The sequence below is a fragment of the Erpetoichthys calabaricus genome, chromosome 3, assembly GCF_900747795.2.
Source record: "Erpetoichthys calabaricus chromosome 3, fErpCal1.3, whole genome shotgun sequence".
NCBI lineage: Eukaryota > Metazoa > Chordata > Cladistia > Polypteriformes > Polypteridae > Erpetoichthys > Erpetoichthys calabaricus.
Genome location: NC_041396.2, coordinates 12,057,369 through 12,078,765, shown reverse-complemented (window position 1 = coordinate 12,078,765; position 21,397 = coordinate 12,057,369). Strand labels below are relative to the sequence as shown.

At 40.7% G+C, this 21,397-nt stretch overlaps 1 protein-coding gene across 4 annotated transcripts in view; it reads left to right on the top strand.

Annotated features, from left to right (window-relative positions):
• The window catches only part of LOC114647755 (mannose-binding protein A-like), a 473,727-nt gene that overhangs the window by 13,119 nt on the left and 439,211 nt on the right, over nt 1-21,397 (top strand). The window contains exons 3-5 of one of the 4 annotated variants that reach the window (XR_007934380.1): nt 3,540-3,629; nt 6,093-6,176; nt 12,236-12,985. The exons of the other annotated variants lie outside the window; for them this stretch is intronic. The gene's annotated coding sequence lies outside the window, so the exon portion shown is untranslated. The remainder of the gene's footprint in view (nt 1-3,539; nt 3,630-6,092; nt 6,177-12,235; nt 12,986-21,397) is intronic. 4 annotated transcript variants of the gene reach the window in all.

Here is a 21,397-nt window from a genome sequence, read left to right as displayed (position 1 = left end):
TTGTTGCCCTCATTCCAAAAAAAGGTGATCTCTGTAATATTAAGAACTGGAGGCCAGTAGCCTTGCTTTGTACTGACTATAAAATATTTTCTAAAGTGTTGGCTACGAGAATGAAGGAGGTGTTGGGGTATGTCATTCACCTGGATCAGAGTTACTGTGTACCAAACAGGTCCATATATGACATCATCTTTTTTATTAGGGATACATTTGAAATCTGCAAACTGTTTGGATTACACGGTGGTCTAATTTCCTTGGACCAGGAGAAGGCTTTTGATCGGGTGGAGCACCAGTACCTTTGGCGAATACTAATGGGATTTGGTTTCCCACCCTGCTTTGTTTCCATGGTTCGGGTGCTCTATAGTGACATTCAGGGTGTACTGAAAATCAATGGTGGACTGAGCGCTCCTTTCAAAGTAGATAGAGGGATTAGACAGGGTTGCTCCTTGTCTGGCATGTTGTATATCCTGGCTATAGAACCCCTGCTGATCAAATTAAGGAAAGTGGTGGGTGGACTGACTGTCCCTGAGTGTTCAGTGCCTTTGAAGGTCTCAGCATATGCAGATGATCTTGTAGTATTAATTGCAAAACAACAAGATGTGGATGGGCTGGTATCCGTGCTGGATGAGTTCCAAAAGGTATCATCAGCTAAAGTAAACTGGACTAAGAGCTCTGCAGTACTATTGGGTAACTGGATGGGTCCTTTTCCTTCATTGCCATCTGGACTGAAATGGACAAGAGATGGAATTAAATACCTGGGATTACATCTGGGAGGCATAAACAGTGACATTAAGAATTGGGAAGGTAATGCAGAAAAGTTCAGAAACCGTTTACAACACTGGAGATGGCTACTTCCCCAACTGTCATATAGAGGAAGGACGCTAATCATAAACAACCTTGTTGCATCTGCTCTATGGCACAGGTTGGCATGCCTGGAACCCCCACCTGACCTGATTATTGAAGTGCAAAGGGAGTTGATTAATTTTTTTTGGAATGGGAAGCATTGGCTGTATCAAGGTATTTTGTACTTGCCCAGGAGTGCAGGAGGAGAAGGACTGGTGGACATCTGTAGCAGAAAAAATGCTTTCAGACTACAAACTCTGCCCTAAACTCCTCTATGGTCATATGGCTGGGTCATGGAAGCCACTAGCGTGTGCTCTCCTGCACCAAGTTGGCAACCTGAAATTGGACCGAGCACTTTTCTTAATGGACAGTGATTCCTTCCCCATAGGTAATGTTTCAGACTTTTATCGAAGTGTATTGAGAATCTGGCAACAGTTGGATTGTCGCATAGAGGAAAGATCCTTAAATTTATATTGGACTTTAGACTTGCCAGTTGTCTCTACCATGGCAGTGGAGTCGACATCTCTGAAACAACGGCTGATCAGGGCTGGTATTTTACAAATTAAACATTTGAGCTACTCAGTTGGCTGAGCGCAGAGACGGTGGCTACAGCTTTAGGTCTGATATCTGTGCGCACAGCAGAAAGATTTTTGCGGCAGATTTTTTTTAATATACCTTCAACAGCTAAGGAGTTATTGCAAGACTTTTTCAAAGCTACAGATTACCCAGAGCCTTTATCTGCGTTTCCAAATATGTTAATTAATGCCAATGAGAACATGATGGAGGAAAACAACAGGAGAAGAACTAAATATCTTCTCTTTGGACATTGCAGAAGGAAAGGAGCTACTGTATATAAAGTGTGTGTCCAAGCTCGATACCTGTCCCAACTATGCAGATACCCAGATACACCCTGGAGGGATAAACTGGGAGGGGTGGAGGGTGTCGGCCCCATTTGGAACAGTCTGTACAGTCCACCATTGAATAAGAGAACTGGCGATCTGCAATGGAGAATTGTTCATGGGATTGTGGCAGTTAACTCTTTTTTGTCTTTAACTCCAACATCTCTGAGATGTGTACTTTTTGCCAACAGAGAGAGACTGTTTTTCACTGTTTTCTTTACTGTTTTAGGATTCAGCCTCTTTTATCTGTATTTGGCAGTGTTTTTAGTATTTTGGGTGTTTATTTTACCAGTCAGGTTTTTATATATGATTTTGCTAATGTGAAAGCAAAACAGAATGTTGGCAGATTAGCAAATGTTTTATTGTGCCAGGCTAAGCCTGCCATTTATGTCACCAGGAAGGAAAAAAATTAAGAGTGACAGGGAGTCTGACTTGGTTGGTTTTTTTAAGGCACAATTAAAAATAAGAATTTTATTAGATTTCAAGTTTTATAGGATGACCCGCAATTTGCAAACATTTATAGAACAGTGGTGTGCAATGAATACAATATGTAAAATTGTTAATGAGGATTGTGTTTTTGTTTTGTGAATTAATTATTATGAAACTACAGCAAAATACTCATTCATAGGTTACATAGGATGTTCTTTTTATTGATGGTTTGTTGATTTTTGTATTGATTGTTGAATGTTTAATAAAAGGTATATTTAAAACTCAAACTCTTTCTTTCTTTCTTTCTTTCTTTCTTTCTTTCTTTCTTTCTTTCTTTCTTTCTTTCTTTCTTGTGTGTGGACAGTAGAGGGCGCTCCAGCTCCCCAATCCCAACACAACAGAAACAGGACAAAAGTTAAAAGCACAAAAAGTCTTTTTTATTCTCTGGAAAACTCTTCACAAGTGTTTTCCACCACCACAGCACCAATATATAAAGGTTACAGCGCACCGTGATTCTTCTTTCTTTCTTTCTTTCTTTCTTTCTTTCTTTCTTTCTTTCTTTCTTTCTTTCTTTCTTTCTTTCTTTCTTTCTTTCTTTCTTTCTTTCTTTCTTTCCCTCCTCCTCTCCTCTCAGCGAGCTTCATCCATCTTCCACCCAACTCTAGCTTACCTCTGTGAGGCCAGCAAGTCCTCATATATTCGCCATCCCGGAAGTGCTTCTGCTCTTCCGTCCACATGATCTGTAAGCACTTCTGGGTTCCCATTCCCATATGCATTCCCATTCCATAAGTCTCCACGATCTTTGCAGCGTCCCCCTGGCAGCACCCACGGTTCCCAACAGGGCTGAGATATAGCACTCCAAGCTCCATGATGCCCTGTGGGAATCCGGGGTACTGCTACAGCCCAGGGGAACTGCCATCTAGTGTTCTGGGTGGGGCAGTGCCTTAAAAAAGCTGCCTTTCCCCATCCTTCCATCTCTCTGGTGTCCCGGCCAGGTTGAGCTGCCGGCCATCCCTTACATTTGATTATGTATGTGTTGCGCTTTGGACCTGAGGACGATTATCTAATGTCACAGTATGCCACAATATGATGTATGGATGGTATGACAATAAAGCCATTTGACTTGACTAAAAGTTATAAGCCTGCGCTCAGCTATCTAATACCATATGATGACAGAAGCTTTCCATCCTTTGATTCCAACACTTCCAGTATCTTAGATGTCTTTCCCATGGGCAAGCCAACAGCTTAGAAGTGCCACAGCAGGACAAAGGGATAAAGTAGTTGAAAAGGAAAAAGCTTTATTTTTCTTTTACTCCCTGACATTTGTATTGACAAGTCCTCAACTAACCCTCTGGCATCTTTGTTTTCCAGGGAGAATTGGAGTACAGGGCCCTCCTGGGATCATTGGACTTCCAGGTCCACCGGGAACGAATGGAGACACAGGACCTCCTGGATTCCCAGGTAGGCAGTCATGTAACCCAGGAAGTGTCTTGGATAAGCCACAGGGTGCCATACATGGAAGAACAAAGAGGAGACAATTAAAGCTTCCATGCAATTAATGCCATCTTCCTTAAATTGCAGAACTTGATACAGACTCGTTGGTCTGATCCTGGGGACACAATGTGTTTCATCAGAGACTTGCAACTGCAAACATAAATGGACAGATTGTAGAAAAGTACAAAGCGCAACACGTGGGTGACAGGAACGTCAAATATAAATACAAACTGGGAGACAACGAACTACAGGCAGCAAACTCTGAGAAGTATTTAGGGATTTATGTTGACTCAACCTTTTTCATCATCTGCAAGCAATTGAAAAGCCAAATAAAACATATTAGGTTATATCATAAAACTGTTGAAAATAAACCAAGAGACATTACGCTTAGAATATAAAACACACTAGGAAGACCACATCAGGAATATTGTGAGCAGTTCTGGCCACCACATTATAAGAAAGACACAGCAGCATTTGAAGCTGTACAGAGGAAAGTGACCAAGTACCTCCCAGGACTTAAGGACATGTCCTACTGTGACAGACTCCGAGAAATAAACTAGTTTAGTCTTGAGCAGAGAAGACTGCATGAAGATCTCATCCAGGTTCTTCAGAATCCTCAAAGGCATTGATTAAGCAGATCCAGCAACATTCTTCCAGATTAGGGGTGAATCAGGTACTCGAGGACATCAGTGGAAATGAAGGGCAAGTGCGTTTAAAACAAGTCAGTAAGAACTTCTTTATGCAAAGAGTTGTGGGAATCTGGAAAAAAAACTACCAAGACATGGAGTCGAAGCAGAAACCTTGACAACCTTTAAGAAGAATATGGAGGAGATGTTGCGCCAGCTGAGCTGTTTGCTAAGCAAACAAGCTTGATGGCCTGCATGCTCTCCGCTCATTTATCAGATTTTTTTATATTCTTATGTTCTAGGTTGATAATATCCCAAGGGAAAATTAAAATTATACACAAGATCATAAAAATTACATAGTACATATTATAATAAATATCTTCCTCATCATACAGCATAATAGAGAGCTGCTGCTGTCCATAAGAGGCTCATAGACAGCTGTAAAATGAGGCTAACCTGGTCAGATTGTACCATAGGTTCATATTTAAAGTCATTGATTGTTAGATAGAGAAGGTCCTCCTTGTTCTGTCCAAGAATGGAATGTGTTGATTGATGAAGTTTTCCTTGTTTGAAATCTTCAGCATTCAGAAAGATTGATCATTAATATTAAGTGCAAAAGAAGTCTTGAAGAGTTCTAAAAATGTCCATTAGAAGGGGAAGTATCCTCAAGAAAGAACGTCAACAACAGAACATAGAGTCAAAAATGCAATAAGAACAAGCAAAAGAGATGATAAACACTCACTAACTCCATAGAGCATTCAGAACGAACTGCCAGGAACTGTGGGAAATCCTCATCATACAGAGGTGAGGGCAGTCCGTGGCAGTGATGGGCAGGTGGTTCCGCCTTTTGTAGAACAACCCACAACAGACAAGGCACATAACAAAGGTTCAGAGATAAAATCAAAAGTAACAATAGTGCTGTGACCAGTCCCCAAGCTGGTGTGGCAGCCCTGTGGTGGGGAAGGCCCGGTTGGCACTCCAACATTTTGCCACACTGGTTGATGAAAGGTGAAGTTCAAACAGGGTTGCGCTTGTGGAAGACAGGGCTCTTGACCAATGAATGAGGAGGAGAGGCAGAAACACATTGCCTGTCCGTACACTACTCTGATTTCTTCAACACCCTGCATCACAAAGGCAACTCTTCCTTCTCCTTGAGACAATATTGGTAAAGTTTTGAATTTCTTTCATCAAGTATTGCTGTTGAGCTGTTTTTGGGTGGACATCACAAACCCAGTGCATTTCTGGATTATCTCCATGTCTGGGGTATCACTTCATTTTGTGGCTTTTTCGCTTACATGACCTTCTCAATTGTTTTTTCATATATTCCTCTAGGTTTGTCTCTTCTCCTGCCTCCAAACAATGTGGTACTCAACACCCTTTCAGGTTTATCTCTTGTTAACCATAGGACTGACCATGTTTTCCCACCTGGCTCATAACACTGACCCTCACTTGTCTGACTATTCTTTTGGAAAATCTCCAGAACTTGTTTGCATGTCTGTTGCTCAAAAGTAAACGCTGGGGAGATAAACCACCATGAGAACAAGAGTAGAATGTAACAGACCTCAGAGGGGCTTACTGTGTTTGGGTGTTTAATGACGTGTTGCAATGGAGGCTCACCTACAATATAAAAATGGACCTTATTAGATTCGGATGCTCCAGATGTTTCTATTCACAATTAATGGCTGTGTTTCGAGCGCTTTCTTCTTGCGCTCACATTCCTCCTTCGTGACCCCGGTCAAGTTTACACACCTGCCTCATTGTTTTCTTTGCCCCACGGGTCAGCATGTCACTTTTTTCATTTCAGGACAGGCAGCTGACATGCGCCGCATTACAAAACTGGAAGCAGAAATTCAAGCTTTGAAGACCACGATTTCCAATCTTGAAAAACGTAAGTGTCACCTCCATCCGCTCACTTTTGATGTGCAGACATGTGTCATTATTCAAAGGGAAATTTCAGTGGCACCTGTGGTGAAGCGCAGTTAGGGGTCCGTGGCAGCATGTGTGTTTTTTAATAAAAAAACGTGTGCTCAGGCATTGGGAGTGGGTGGTGTAGTTGCATGAAGTTCTCATACCCATTAACACTAGAATTACCAGAGCCTACGAAAAAACTCGTAGATCCGTCCCACCTTAAATCGCTTCACACTTCTCCATCAGCGTCTTTTGTCCTGTAAATGTGTCGATAAGCAGCAAACAGCAAGCAGCCTACTATCACATCCCCCACTGGCGCACAGTTTTCTCAGCTCAAGTCTGTTTACCTGCGTGTCAGTAGCTTGGAGTTGTACTGTACAGAGTGAGAAGTCAAGCAAAATGACACTTTTTATAAATACTATATCATTATTTGGAACACATGCATTTCCTGTGTGTTGCCATGTCTACAACGATCTATGTAAACACATCGTTAAAACAGAAACGTTTTTCATGTTTTAGTAATAATTGACAAAACGTTGACATGAAGTGTATAATGTGTGAAGCCTGAATTCCAAATATCAAAGAAACACTTTCACAAAAGGTACAAATATAACAGAATAAATGCGCTTTAATTCAAAAATATAACTGCAGAAAAACAACCCACATTTACCTGCAACATTGACACGCAATTGCAACGGTATCAGCTGCTGACTTGTAACCAAAGCTGCACGAGTTCAATCCAGGGCGAGTCCGTTTTGAGAACTGAGCTGCTCATATTCTTACTATTTTAGAGTAAAAACATACATTTGATTCCAGTCTGTAACAGCCGGTGTAATTTATGATACTTGTAAAGGTTAGCTTTGTTTTTTTCTATTCAGTTATACTCTCAGCCGCGTTCACGTTCCCAAATCCCCGCACCCATCAACCCCCGACCTCACGCATTTGACACTGCTGTTTTCACATAGACGTGCTATAACAGAGGTACACTCAACTCATGCCGACGATTCTACATCGGATCAAGAATGCACTTTTGCCATCGCTGCACTTTGTATATATACATGGGAAGCTCTGCACTCGTGACTTTACGCTGTAGATCTGGCTCTTACATACAAAGTTACGGTGCATGTGCCCAAAACATTAACATTTATATGTTACTTACATAATCCAGATCCGATGTAGAACCGTCGTCATGTAAGTAAATAACTCAAGGTAAATAACATTCGGTTTACCTATTTACCTTTATTTATTTACTTACTTCCTACAGCATAAAGTCTTGAGAGCAGAGCTTCCCATGTACTGTACATATACAAAGTACAGCGATGGCAAAAGTACATTCTTGATCCGATGTAGAACCCTCGTCATGTAAGTAAATAACTCAAGGTAAATAGGTAAATAACATTAGCTCTGGCTTTTATGTAAGTAACATATAAATGTTAATGTTTTGGGCACATGCACCGTCATTTGTATGTAAGAGCCAGATCTACAGCATAAAGTCACAAGTGAACTGCAGAGCTTCCTCTGTTTGATTGTCAAAGGCATGCTCACAAATTACACGTGTAATGCCACGAAAAATACCTGCTGACACTTTAGTACGCGAGCAATGGTACGAGAATGCAGTTAGACTTTTTTTTGGGCACATACACCATGCTAGTGTTTAGATCTGGAAGGTGTAGCGTTGGCAAAATAAATAACATGCGAGCTATAGCGCGTCTTTATGTGATCCAAATAAATAACATTTGAGGTATAGGGAGCTATAGCGTGTCTTTATGTGATCCAAATAAATAACATTTGAGCTATAGCGAGCTATAGCACGTCTTTATGTGATCCAAATAAATAACATTTGAGCAATAGCGCGTCTTTATGTGAAAACAGCAGTGTCAGATGGGGAGGGGGGGTAGGGTGGAATCCTGAACGCAACAGAGAATGAAACTGAGTAAAAAAAAACAAAACAAAGCTAACCTTTACAAGTATCACACATTTACACCGGCTGTTACAGACTGACTGAGTGCATTTGTTCTGTTATATTTGTACCTTTTGTGAAAGTGTTTCTTTGACATTTGTACTTTAGGCTTCTCACATTATAAACTTCATGTATACATTTTGTCAATTATTACTAAAACATGAAAAACGTTTCTGTTTTAAGGATGTGTTTACATAGATCGTTGAGGACACGGAACACACACGAAATGCATGTGTTCCAAATAACGATATAGTATTTATAAAAGGTGTCATTTTGCTTGACTTCTCACTCTATACAACTCCAAGCAACTGACACGCAGGTAAACAGACTTGAGCTGAGAAACCTGTGCGGTGGTAGAGGATGTGATAGTAGGCTGCTTGCTGCTTATCAACACATTTACAGGACAAAAGACGCTGATGGAGAAGTGTGAAGTGATTTAAGGTGGGACGGATCTACGAGTTTTTTCATAGGCTCTAGTAATTCTAGTGTTAAATCATCACAGAGGGACTTGGACAGCAGACAGGCTTGGGCAGATTTCTAGACGATGAAATTTAATGTCAGTAAATGTAAAGAATCATACGTAGGAAGTACAAATGAGAGGTTTGAATACACAATGGGCGGTCAGAAAATCAAAAGTCCACCTTATTAGAAGGATTTAAGAGTCGTAGTGGACTCAACACTATCAACTGCCAGACAGTGTTCAGAAGCCATTAAGAAGGCAAACAGAATGTCAAGTTATATAGCGCCTTGATGTGTGGAGCACAAGTCACAGGAGGTTCTGCTCAAGCTTTATAAAACACGGGTGAGGCCTCATCTGGAGTACTGGGTGCAGTTTTGGTCTCCAGCCTACAAAAAGGACATAACAGCACAAGAAAAGGTCCAGAGAAGATTGACTAGGCCGATTAGAGGTCTAAAGGGTATGAGTTATGAGGAAAGATTAAAAGAGCTGAGCCCTTACAGTTTAAGTAAAAGAAGATTATAGGAGATCTGACTGAAGTGTTTAAAATTATGAAGGGAATTAGTCCAGTGGATCGAGACAGTGATGTTAAAATGAGTTCATCAAGAACACGGGGACACAGTTGGAAACTTGTGAAGGGGAAATTTCACACAAACATTAGGAAGTTTTTCTTTACACAAAGAATGAAAGACACTTGGAATAAGCAACCACATAGCGTGGTGGACAGTAGAACTGTAGAGACTTCAAACTCAACTTGATGTTATTTTAGAAAAATTAAACAGATAAGATTTGGCAGGCTTTGTTGGACTGAATGTCCTGTTCTCGTCCAGATTGTTCTAATGTTCTGGCCAAGCAGGTACTTGGGTGCAGATGAGAAAACTGGCTGAGTGCTGACTCACATGCAGATACGGTAATCTGTGGCACTCCCGTGATTGTAATTAAGATGACTACGACCATTCCAGTATAAAAAGAGCCCAAGTAAAAGGAAGAGGGAGATCCTAGAAGAATGCTGTGCTGGACTTTTAAAATGGTGGCAATGGGGCAAGGAGCACCACTGGAAACTAATAACCTAAAAACTTACCAAGTGTGTATAATTTAAAGTGGCAAAACATGCCTTCTGTTTTTCTGACACACGTTTGTGAGAACAAAAGGGAACTGGAAATGTTGTAGCTCCTAGTCCTGGTATTAGTTTTTTCTTGAGATAAGGATGCGTTTTCTATTTGCTTGTGTGACAATAGTGAATTTGAGGGAGGAGATCTCACACATATACGGAAGTAAATCAAGCATGTGGTAGGAAATGTTAACTGTGATTTGGCCTTTCAAAAGAAAACTGCGGCTCAGGCAGTTAAATGTCAATCCGGAGGAAGTCAACTTCTGAGGTAGCGCGCACAACTGGTCTTCTTTTACAATGGCTGAATCTCATAATATTGGTGTGTTTTTGTTTGAAAATGACATGTATAAGCTATTTTACCATATGCTTGATAACTTTCTTGGGTTGAAAAATGGACGTACTTCACAGTGGTGGCCCATGCCCAATAGCCTCCATTATAAAGCACCAGTGCGGGCAAGGTATTTAAAAAAATGTATAGAAAACACTTGACTTTAGAACACAATCTTTTGAATGTCATGCATGCATGTCCGAGGGTCACTTTCCAGGCTTGTACCACTCAATGACACAAGAGGGTGCAATCACTAACTCTCTTATTACTCTTAACACCCTTAGCTAAGTGGCAATTGACCACCCACCCTTTGAGTCAGGCTAAAATAACAAGGCACTCCCGAAAGGTGGCGTCTCTTTCAGGAGATGACGTACCCGGATTCTGAAGGTCTCATGCTGTGCCAAGACCACTTTCAGAGCCTATGAGATTCCAAGCCAATGGCTAACGGATTCTTTTCTTGACCCTTTGTCAAGTCGGGCGTATAAGTCGGGTCTTGAAACCCGAAAAATCGATCATAAAATCAGACCCTGACTTATGCGCCTGTTCAAAAACGCGACACTTAAGTTTATTTTTTTTACATCTTGCCTCCTTGTAATCGTAATATAAGTTTAATGTCACTGTGCGCACTGCAAATATTATAAATCTGCTTCTTCTCACATGTACAGCTAAAGGCCAGATTTAACACACAGGGGCTCATCATTTACAACTGCTAGGCAAGCATTAGAAGACAAGAAAGGGACAACTACCAAAATGGACATTGTGGCTCTGTGTGACAGAGTTAGCAAGAAATTGTATCCTCTCTTTGCCTTGTTTGCCCGGCACACCTTTGAAGCCGATGGACAGATGGGAGATAACGTCATCCGATCCTGAAAATCGTTCCGACGTAGTGACGAAAATGGCAGACTGTATACATGGTCTTGTCATGGCTTCCTTGTCTGTTATGCCACTTAAACATATAAATAACAAGTTATTTTCTCTTATGTGATTTCTTACCGACGTAACACTATGGGAGGGATATCGCCTCATTATAATTTATCTATTTAGGTTCAGGTTACTTAAAATGCCGCAATTACAAAAGAAATTATTCCAACCAGGGAGCTAACGCCCCCTAGAGGAAAGCACTCCTCCAATCTCGCATCAGTTTCTCAGACGCATCGAATTTTGTTGCAGCAGCGCAGTTACCAACCAGCGACGTTTAATTTAAAACCAGCTTCATATTTTCTTCTGATCGAACGTTTCATCGTAGATAAGGGATACTCTTACGATAAAGGTGTATGAGGGTGTGAGATACAAAAAACACAAATCACTGCAAACGTCGCTTCAGAATAGTTTGTGTATTACCGTGTGGTCACAACAGATAGACGGAGAGGTTAGGAGCACACGCTGATACAGCGCATTGCCGCACCCACATATAAAAAAGGCCATGTGCTCCGTGGTTACTCTCTCAGGTGGGCGTTAGCATATCAGAATCCCTTGTACCAATAGCGTGAGTTTTCCGCATTCGACTTATATGACCGACATTATAAAATACCAGGAATTATACTGTAATATCAAGTCCCAACTTATCCGCGGGAGAACTTATCCGCGAGTATATACAGTATTTCTTTTGAGTCCTGTCCTCCCCTCGCCCGACAACAGAAGAAATAACTTTGACTTCAAAAATACCAAACTTATCCTTTAAATCAGTCTTTCCCAATCGCTGGCATCAGTTTGTAGAAAATTTTTGCCAATCTGCAAAATAGCAGGCCTGACCATTATATGAGTGCTATAAATGCGAAAGTCCCCAAAAGTGCAAAATGTGAAGTCACCGGTTTGCTGAGCTCCTCCTGTGTTAACCCAGAATCATGTGATGATATGAGCCGCTTGTTTTACACAAACCTGGAAGGACGATCACTCGTCATTAAAATGACTGGCTTGAAATTGCTTAGGGGGACAAATCAGAAGGACAATCAAGCATCACTAATTGAAATTTTGAAAGACTGACCAGCAAAAGAAGAAATTTCAAACCAATCAGAAGTGCGTTTCATTCTATTTCAGGTTGGTACCCTCCTCTTGGACCTTTCTGTTTAATTTTCTTTTTTTTTTTGTCATTGACCTCTAAATTGAGCCGAGTGTGGCATGACTTTTACAAACGAATGAATTTGCATTCAGCTGTGTAATTATAATATTTAATATTTTCACAGGTATGCAGTTTATCTACTGGAGCAATCACGGCCAAAAGAGATTTGGCACCAAAAACGACCAGCTAACCTTTGATGATGGAGTGAAGCTCTGCAAGGAAGCCAGTGGAGAAATTGCAATGCCAGCAAATGCAGGAGAGAATGAGGCCTTAATGAAGCTTGTGAAATCTTCCGAGGCATACCTTGGGCTGAACGACAGGGTGAAAGAAGGCAGGTTTGAAGATGTCAGTGGGAATCCCGTGACATTCACAAACTGGAAATCAGGGGAGCCCAATAATTACAATGGGAATGAGGACTGCTCTATAATAACATCTGATGGGATTTGGAATGACGTTCCGTGTAGTCGGAGTTATACCATAATTTGTCAGTTTCAGTAAAATGGGATGGAAGGAAGTCCGATGTAGACGTAAGATGTCTGCACGTTTGTTCAGATATTTGTTCAGCACACTCTCTGTACAGCTTGTCATGAGTATTCAACGTCTTATTTCACACAGAGCTATGGTTGTTCTTGACTGCGATTACACCTGCAGCGTGTTGCACCCTCTTCTACATTCTCGTACGTCACTGTGTCTGTGGGTACGCCTACTTCATCTGGTTTTCCTTCATTCGTCATTGACACTTTCAAGTCAACACTTGTGATCCTTTTAGGTTTTTTTCAAATATTTCAACAAATTTTGTTTTTGCGAGACGGCCATGAAAACAAAATCAGCCGATTCAAGGACAAATCGAGAGAATCGTTCAACAGAAGCTGAGGTCAAACATCAAAGCAGAGATTATTAAACTTTATCCTTGGGGTAAAAACAAGTTCAAATTCATTAATAAATTCTTGATCGAACCCGGAATAAATTCTTATTTTTTTTACTTTTACTATTCAGTGTGCATTTTTTAAGTGAAAGAGTTTCTTTGTTTTCACACAGTTTGGATTTGGAGTTTGAATTTGAAATAACTTGAACTTGACTTTACACCATGTGTGATTCACATGCCTAGCAACAAGTAGCATTGCAATAACAAAATGACGGCGACCACGAATAACCAGAAAAACAAACGAGAAGAGTAAAGCAAAATTTTATTACTTGTGATCACTAGGGGGCATTAGAACACCCCAAACTCCAGGGGCCTCATGCATAATGCTGTGCATAGAATTCACACTTAAACATGGCGTATGGACAAAAGTGGAAATGTGCGTATGCACAAAAAAATCTAGATGCATAAATCTGTGCGTATGCCAACTTTCACGTTCTTCCGCTACATAAATCCTGGTCAGTGTGAAAAGTAGCGCACATGCACGCGCCTGCTGCCACTCCCCAAACTCCTCCCAGAATTACGCCTCTTTGAATATGCAAATCAATATAAATAGCACTTAAGCTCAGCATTCTGTGAAAAGACAATGGCAAAAGCACGGAGGAAAATAGAAGAATTTCAGCGAATACCAAGTGGAGGCAAGAAAAATCGTACTATTTGTTGGTTTAAACAGTGATATATACAACAAAATGAAGTTGATTGAGTGACATAGAGTGTCGTAGAAACTCGAAAGCTCTAGTTCACAAAGTCACACAGTGCCCGAAATAAAAAAGAAGTTGTCAGATATCAAAGTCGCTGTGAAAAGGCAAGTCGTAGCCCACCATCTGAGTGTCATATGAAAGCTTATTAGGGTACAGAGAAAAGAAAAAAAAATAGGGACACATTGGGAAAAAAGCTCGAAATATCAACTATAATCTCGAAATTTCCACTTTAATCACATAGTTTATTTTGTCATTAAAGTAAAACATCATAAACTTCAAATTAAAATTGTTTCATTTACTATTTTCTCAAATCCCATCATAACTAAAGTAGCACGTTAAATGCTTTGTATTTTTTGTGATCTTCTATGTGCTCTATGTGTGTGAATCACTATGTGCTTCTTAAACGGGCTTTCTCTTCATCCAACAGGACACAGAATCCATTACATTCGTGATATTACAGCTCTCTGAAAAATTAAAATACTGAGATGTATACTTGATATCATTTTCATGATGATAGGAGTTAAAGCATGTTATTAAACATGAGGACACGGTGGCGCAGTGATAGTGACAAACTGATGCCCTGTACAGTGATTGTTCCTGCCTCACGCAAGATGTTTGCTGTGCCGTGCGCTACCTTCGATGAAATAATTTATTGCAGAAGTACTGTCTCTTTCAAACGTACTAACCCTCCAATTCCTGTCCGTCCATTACTTTCTCTAAGTACCCAATCACCACACAATCAGCACTGTAATAGACGTTAAGCCATCTGTAAGCTTAGAACGCCAATTCTTCAAAACTTTTAAGGAACATTGAAATATCTACTATCCAGTGACCTGAGATGAAGACTGAACTCCTTTGGTACTGTGTCTCTTCGGAGAATCCTTGTGTACTGTTGCTTTGACTTTGTGTCGAATGAGTGGTTGCTCATGGAGTCCTGAATGAGGCACATTACCTGAATTGTGAGGGAGCGTCAGTTACGACACTACGGCCATGTGGCGTGTTTCCTCCGAGGGTGATCCGGCTCATAAGATCCTCATTGTTTTGGACCCAGGTGAATTGATCAGGCCAAGGGGTCGCCCACGTAACACCTGGCTGTGGCAGATAGAGGGTCATTTCTGGAGGGTGTGACTGGACCGCGTTTCTGCATGGGGGTTGCAAACCAGGATTCCGAGTTCTTTCGTCATGTAGTGGGTGCGGCAACACACTGTACCAGTGCATGCTCACCAACTTGACTTGAATTGACTTGACATGTTTAATTATTCTATCCATCTATCCTTCCAGTGTCGCGCCAGCCCCATCAAGAATACAGGAGACTGATAATTCTGAATTGGCTACATTTGGGGACACGTTGGTGTGTACATTAATGTGCCCTCAGATAGCTGGGTGCCTAGTTAAGTGTTCTTCCCAAACTTTGTTCTCGCTGTTGTGAGAACAGGGATCACCCCCAGAAACCCTGAAATGAATAAAGTGTATTCTATAATGAATTGGTGGGCCGATCCTTAGACTGCATTATTTTTTGTGGGAAGTGACTTCCCTCACATTTTCTACAATTCTATGATGGTCTGTGCGGTGTGCTGGGCTGATAACATCACTTCAAGAGAGGACCACCAAATCAACAAGCTAATTAAAAGCTTGGTTATGGGGTGCACTCTGGACCCCCCAAAGGTCGGAGAAAGGAAAGAATGAAACAAAAAGATAGCGCCATTATCTATCTATCTATCTATCTATCTATCTATCTATCTATCTATCTATCTATCTATCTATCTATCTATCTATCTATCTATCTATCTATCTATCTATCTATTATATAGTGCCTTTCACTTCTATCTATCTATCTATCTATCTATCTATCTATCTATCTATCTATCTATCTATCTATCTATCTATCTATCTATCTATCTATCTATCTATCTATCTATCTATTATATAGTGCCTTTCACTTCTATCTATCTATCTATCTATCTATCTATCTATCTATCTATCTATCTATCTATCTATCTATCTATCTATCTATCTATCTATCATATAGTGCCTTTCACTTCTATCTATCTATCTATCTATCTATCTATCTATCTATCTATCTATCTATCTATCTATCTATCTATCTATCTATCTATCTATCTATCTATCTATCTATCTATCTATCTATTATATAGTGCCTTTCACTTCTTCTATCTATCTATCTATCTATCTATCTATCTATCTATCTATCTATCTATCTATCTATCTATCTATCTATCTATCTATCTATCTATCTATCTATCTATAGTGCCTTTCACTTCTATCTATCTATCTATCTATCTATCTATCTATCTATCTATCTATCTATCTATCTATCTATCTATCTATCTATCTATCTATCTATCTATCTGTAAGCTTTACTTTTTAATAAAGGAGACATTTTTCATTTAATTGAATTTTTTAGGTACTTGGGGGGTCACCACAAATGCACTCCTTTGTCTTACACAGGGAAAAAAATCATTGAAAATAAAGGTAGACAAACTGGATTTTTGCACATACTGTAATGTTTAGATGATGGGGTCACAAGTGCTCATGTAGATTTGTTAAATCTTTGTTCTCAGGAGCAGATGGTGCTCAGGGTGTCCCTGGAATCAGTGGACCTTCAGGCCCAGCAGGGCAGAAAGGAGAGAAAGGCCATCCAAGAGTCCCAGGTAGGTAGTCACAGACAATCGCCATGATGACATGCCAGCCACATTCCTAGTAAAGTTATTGTGTCCTTAGGAGGCTGTTTCCTAGCTAAATGAAGCTTCCATACATTAACTCCAAAAGCACGATGGCTGAAGCCAAATGGTGGTCTGTTTTTAAATCTGTAATGATTTCATCAGCCTGCGTGCCACACTCCTGTCCATCCTGGACTTTCTCTCTGTTTGGGTCCTTCCTCTTCCGGGTAGAACAAAGTAATATAGATACAATAAAACAAAGAGAAAAACCTCTAAAGTGTCATCATCAAGATGGCAAGAATCTGCACTGACTATAAATAGATGAGTAAATAATGTTCATTTTTCCCCAAGGGGAAAGACTTTACAGAAGCACAAGAAACACAGAAAAAAATAACTTTCCAAAAAATACGTGTGAAGCAGAGAGAGAACACAGAGGATCTGTTAATGGCTGCCAGGCTGTACAGAGATGGGGAGTTGAACCGACTGGCTGGCAGGGATCACAAGAAGCTCAGTTATTGCCAGGTTGAGCTGTAAATGGTGGTCCTTCATCCAGGTTGAGATATCAGGAAAACATGCAGAGACTCAGGAAGGAATGACAAAAACAGTTGTGTATCATCCGCATAGCACTGATAAGAGAAATCAAGGGATCAGGTGATGGAACCTAATGAGGTAGTAAACAGAGAGCAAGATGTAAATCTCTCCCATGTAGGACCTGTGAGCCATATAGTAATCTTTGTAACGTCTGGGCCTGAAAGCCTCAATTTTACTTTTTCAGATCTACAAGCCCCTGGCCTCCTTCAGGCACTGGCAAGTGCAGAACATCCATCTGTACCAAATACATGTCATCCAAAAAATAAATAAAATGTAAAATTAAAGTTAAAATGGACTTCATAAGACAAATGAGTGGATCAGACCTCATTAGTTTGTGTCAAAACATACAGGCAATTAAATTATTAAGAATAAGAACTCTACCACTACAAGAAATGTCCCATATAAGCCAACTCCAGTGTTTTGTCTGGCCTGCACTTTCTCTACCCATCCCACCCAATTTTCTTCTGCAATGCCCTCTCCATTCAAGTATACCCCATGGGACCTGAAGGCTCTTTTATTCTACTCAAGCTTGTCTGGAGGAAATAGGGGAGTTGTAGTAGCCCAGTCCCCGATTAAAAATGTAACCTGGGTGTTGTCCCCTAAGGTGTGGCCATTGCGGCAGAGCCAGCATTACAATGATAAATGGCACTACTAATTTTTATACAACAAGAAAAAAGTAACAATAAAACCCCCTAGAGACACAGGGATGTGCACAAGCCAGCAACCCACAGCCACATCCACGCCAGCCCAAAGCAATCGAGAGGCAGCAGACAGAAAGGATAGAGTTCAAGATCAAGATTCTTTATTTGTCACATGCATAGTTATACAGGACAACACGCAGTGAAATGCATCCTGGTCCACTTATCAAAACTGTGCCAAGTTAGAAGAATCAGTGACATTAACAAAAAAGTCCTAGACTGAAAGATAACAGTATAATAGAACATAATAAATAAGTCAAATTAAGTGAATAAAGTAGAATTAAGTGTTAAGGTGCAATAGTGCAGTGATTAGTGCAAAACCAAAGTTAGACAGGCGCATAGTTAAATGACAGACCAATTCCAAAACAAGGTAAGTGTAGACAGCATTGTACAACTTACAGTCCAGTCTAAGTATGTGGAGGGTCATTGATGAGATGGCAGGTTCTGATTTAACAGTCTTATGGCTTGAGGATAGAAACTCCTTCTGAGTCTCTCTGTCCTGGCCAGGATGCTACAAAACCTTTTGCCTGATTTTAACAGATGAAACAGGCTATTGCTGGGATGAGAGGAGTCTTTGATAATCCTGAGAGCTCTGGTCCTGCATCTTCTGGTGTAAATGTCCTGCACAGATGGTAGAGCTGACCTGCAGCAGCGTTCCACTGCACAGATCACTCTCTATAGGGCTTTACGGTCCTGAACACCGCAGTTTTCAAACCAGGATGTAATGTTCTGTGTCAGGATACTTTGCACAGCGCCAGAGTAGAAAGTCTTTAGAATCACTGAAGAGAACCCCAAACTTCCTAAGCTGTCTGAGATGGTAGAGTCTCTGCTTTGCCCTTTTGGTCTGAACTTGGATATGTTCAGACCATGTCAGGTCCTCAGAGATGTGAACCCCCGGGTATTTAAAACTATTCACCCTTTCCACTGCAGTCCCGTTAATGATGAGGGGCTTATAGTCCCGCTGCTGTCTCGTGCTGAAATTCACCACCAGCTCTTTGGTGTTGCTGAGCTGGAGGCAGTTTTCCTGACACCACAATGTCAGGTTCGCAACTTCATCCATGAAGGCCGTCTCATCATTGTTTGCGATGAAGCCCAGTACCACCATGTCATCTGCAAACTTCATGATATAGTATTTATAAAAGGTGTCATTTTGCTTAACTTCTCACTCTATACAACTCCAAGCAACTGACACGCAGGTAAACAGACTTGAGCTGAGAAAACCGTGCGGTGGTAGCAGATGTGATAGCAGGCTGCTTGCTGTTTGCTGCTTATCCACACATTTGCAGGACAAAAGACGCTGATGGAGAGGTGCGAAGCGATTTAAAGTGGGACGGATCTACAAGTTTTTTCGTAGGCTCTGGTAATTCTAGTGTTAGGTATTCTGTGTTGAATCAGTCTCACACACTTGGCTTCTTAAACCATTCCAATATCTTTATTTTTCCTTAGCCTAAATCAGCATCCCATAATAATCAAACTTCAGCATTACTTAAAGTACTTAGTACATAGCATGCCCACTTAACTCAGTTCCAAAGCTTAAACATCCGCCATATTCAATTCACACCATTTTATTATTACCTAGCTGACCCCCATGGCTCTGTCTGCGTAGCAGTGAAATAGGACAATGAGGAGGGTCCTGCCCCGCTCGCCACTCCTAACGACATGCTTCCCCCTTCCCTTGGCCCGCAGCTTCTGTCTCAGATTAGCTCTCCTGCAAGCGAAACTATGATACTTGCGCGATGAGAGATATTGCAAAATTAACTGCTCAAGCAAATTCTAGAAAAAAACCTGTTCCAAATCTATTAAGTAGTTCTCTCATTGCTAGCTAAGCGGAGGCAAGGTTACACCCTGAGGCAGGCCCTCAGCCCACTGCGTCTCTCACAGATTGACACAAATAAATCAGAACCACAAGCAAACTATGATTCTTAGCGCAATAAGAGAAGTCGCAATATCGACCAGAATGTTCAAGCAAATTATAGAAAAACCCAAACTAAATCCGTGAAGTAGTTCTCTCGTGAAAAGTGAACAGACAGACAGACAGACAGACAGATGTTGGATTTTATATATATACAGTAGAGATTTACCCATTAAACCAACTCACATGTATTCCTTCTTTTGAATCATAAATTCATTAAATTTTGTAAACAACATCAATATTTAATTAAGATGAACACCACGTAGCAAAGCTAATTAAACACTTTTTCACTTGGATTAATTTATCATTCAGTCATATAGTCATTCATAGGGTTACCAGATACCTGCCAACCTAAAGGAGGACACCGAAAGTCATAAAGGAGGACAAAGCCACGAAAAAAGGAGAACAAAGGAGAACGCGTCCCATTCTATTCACAAAACACAGCGTGAGCTGTTACAATGAAAACTTTAAAAACAACTAATTTGACAGGTTGCAAAACAAGTCGTCAATAATTTAAAGTTATAGTATAGTTATGCAGTTTCATATTTTTCAGACGAGGCGACTTTTCTCAGCAGTTCATCGTTCCCAGCAACATAGGCATGGAGCTCCAGACAAGAAACGTTCTTGTGCTGCTACAGCAGTCTGTGTTAATATTGTTATTAGACTGTTTGGTACATTCCTAACCTCCCCCTCTTTTTATTTAGTACATATTGGTATGTCCCTAGCTCCCTTTTTGCTATTGCCGCTGCTTTGGTTTTCACATCTTAATATTTAGTATGACTTCTTGCCAGAAATCTACATTAAAGTATATGGATTCTCAGCCTTGACTTTCTTGGTGAGTAAAGCTATCTGTCCACATTCACTACAACCAAGGGGTAACGCACACTCGGTCTTGGGAGAGAAGCCTCGCTAATACGGAGTTCAGGGATGGAATAGTTCTTTAAAATTGTACTTTGTAAGAAGTATTCCTCTGAAAACGTCAACAGACAGTCTATTTCTTTCTTTTGTCCACTGAGCGTTGACCAAGGAAAATGCCCTTTCAACGCTGGCATTATGCCCAGGAATACACAAGACAAAATTGCAGCTCTGAGTAACTGGCTTCATTTACACAACTTTGAAATTTTGCCATCTTTCTGTGTTTTTTTCTAAATCAGTGGTACACTTGTTTACAATGGACATGTAAGAACCACAAACCAAAAACTTTTCTTTGTTTTCATTGTGTCCTTCACCAATCAAGGATACTTTGTTTTCATGTGGTCTGAGAATTTGCATTTCTGATAAGCACACGTGCTGTGAGTTGCACTTTGTAAAATAAACTTTGATTTGCACACATTTGTGTTCTAAGTTCATTGTTCATTATCCAATCCAAAAACGTTCATTCATTTCCTTTTGTTAGCTTAAATTTCACAGTTTCAGGGTGTCATCTTAAACACAGGAGGCTTTGGTGCCCCCCTCTGGTTAGGCTGGTCATGTGTTCAGAGTTAATGCACAGTAAAGACATTTTCACACTCCTAGTCCATTTGCTTTGTTCCAAATCAGGGAAAGTGGCGTTCCTGTGTTTCAGTTTCCAGTGTGATGGACGGTCGGCAGCTCAACCCTTGTGAGACGCCCAAAGAGTGAAAGGATGGGGTGGAAGCAGCTACTTTGGGACACTGCATCCCCCAGGACACTAGAGAGCAAATTCCCTGGAGCATAGGGCATCCTGGGATCTGGAGTTCGGCTTCACAGCCCTGCTGGGTACCGTGGGTGCTGCCAGGAGACGCTGCAGGAAGACCTTTGGA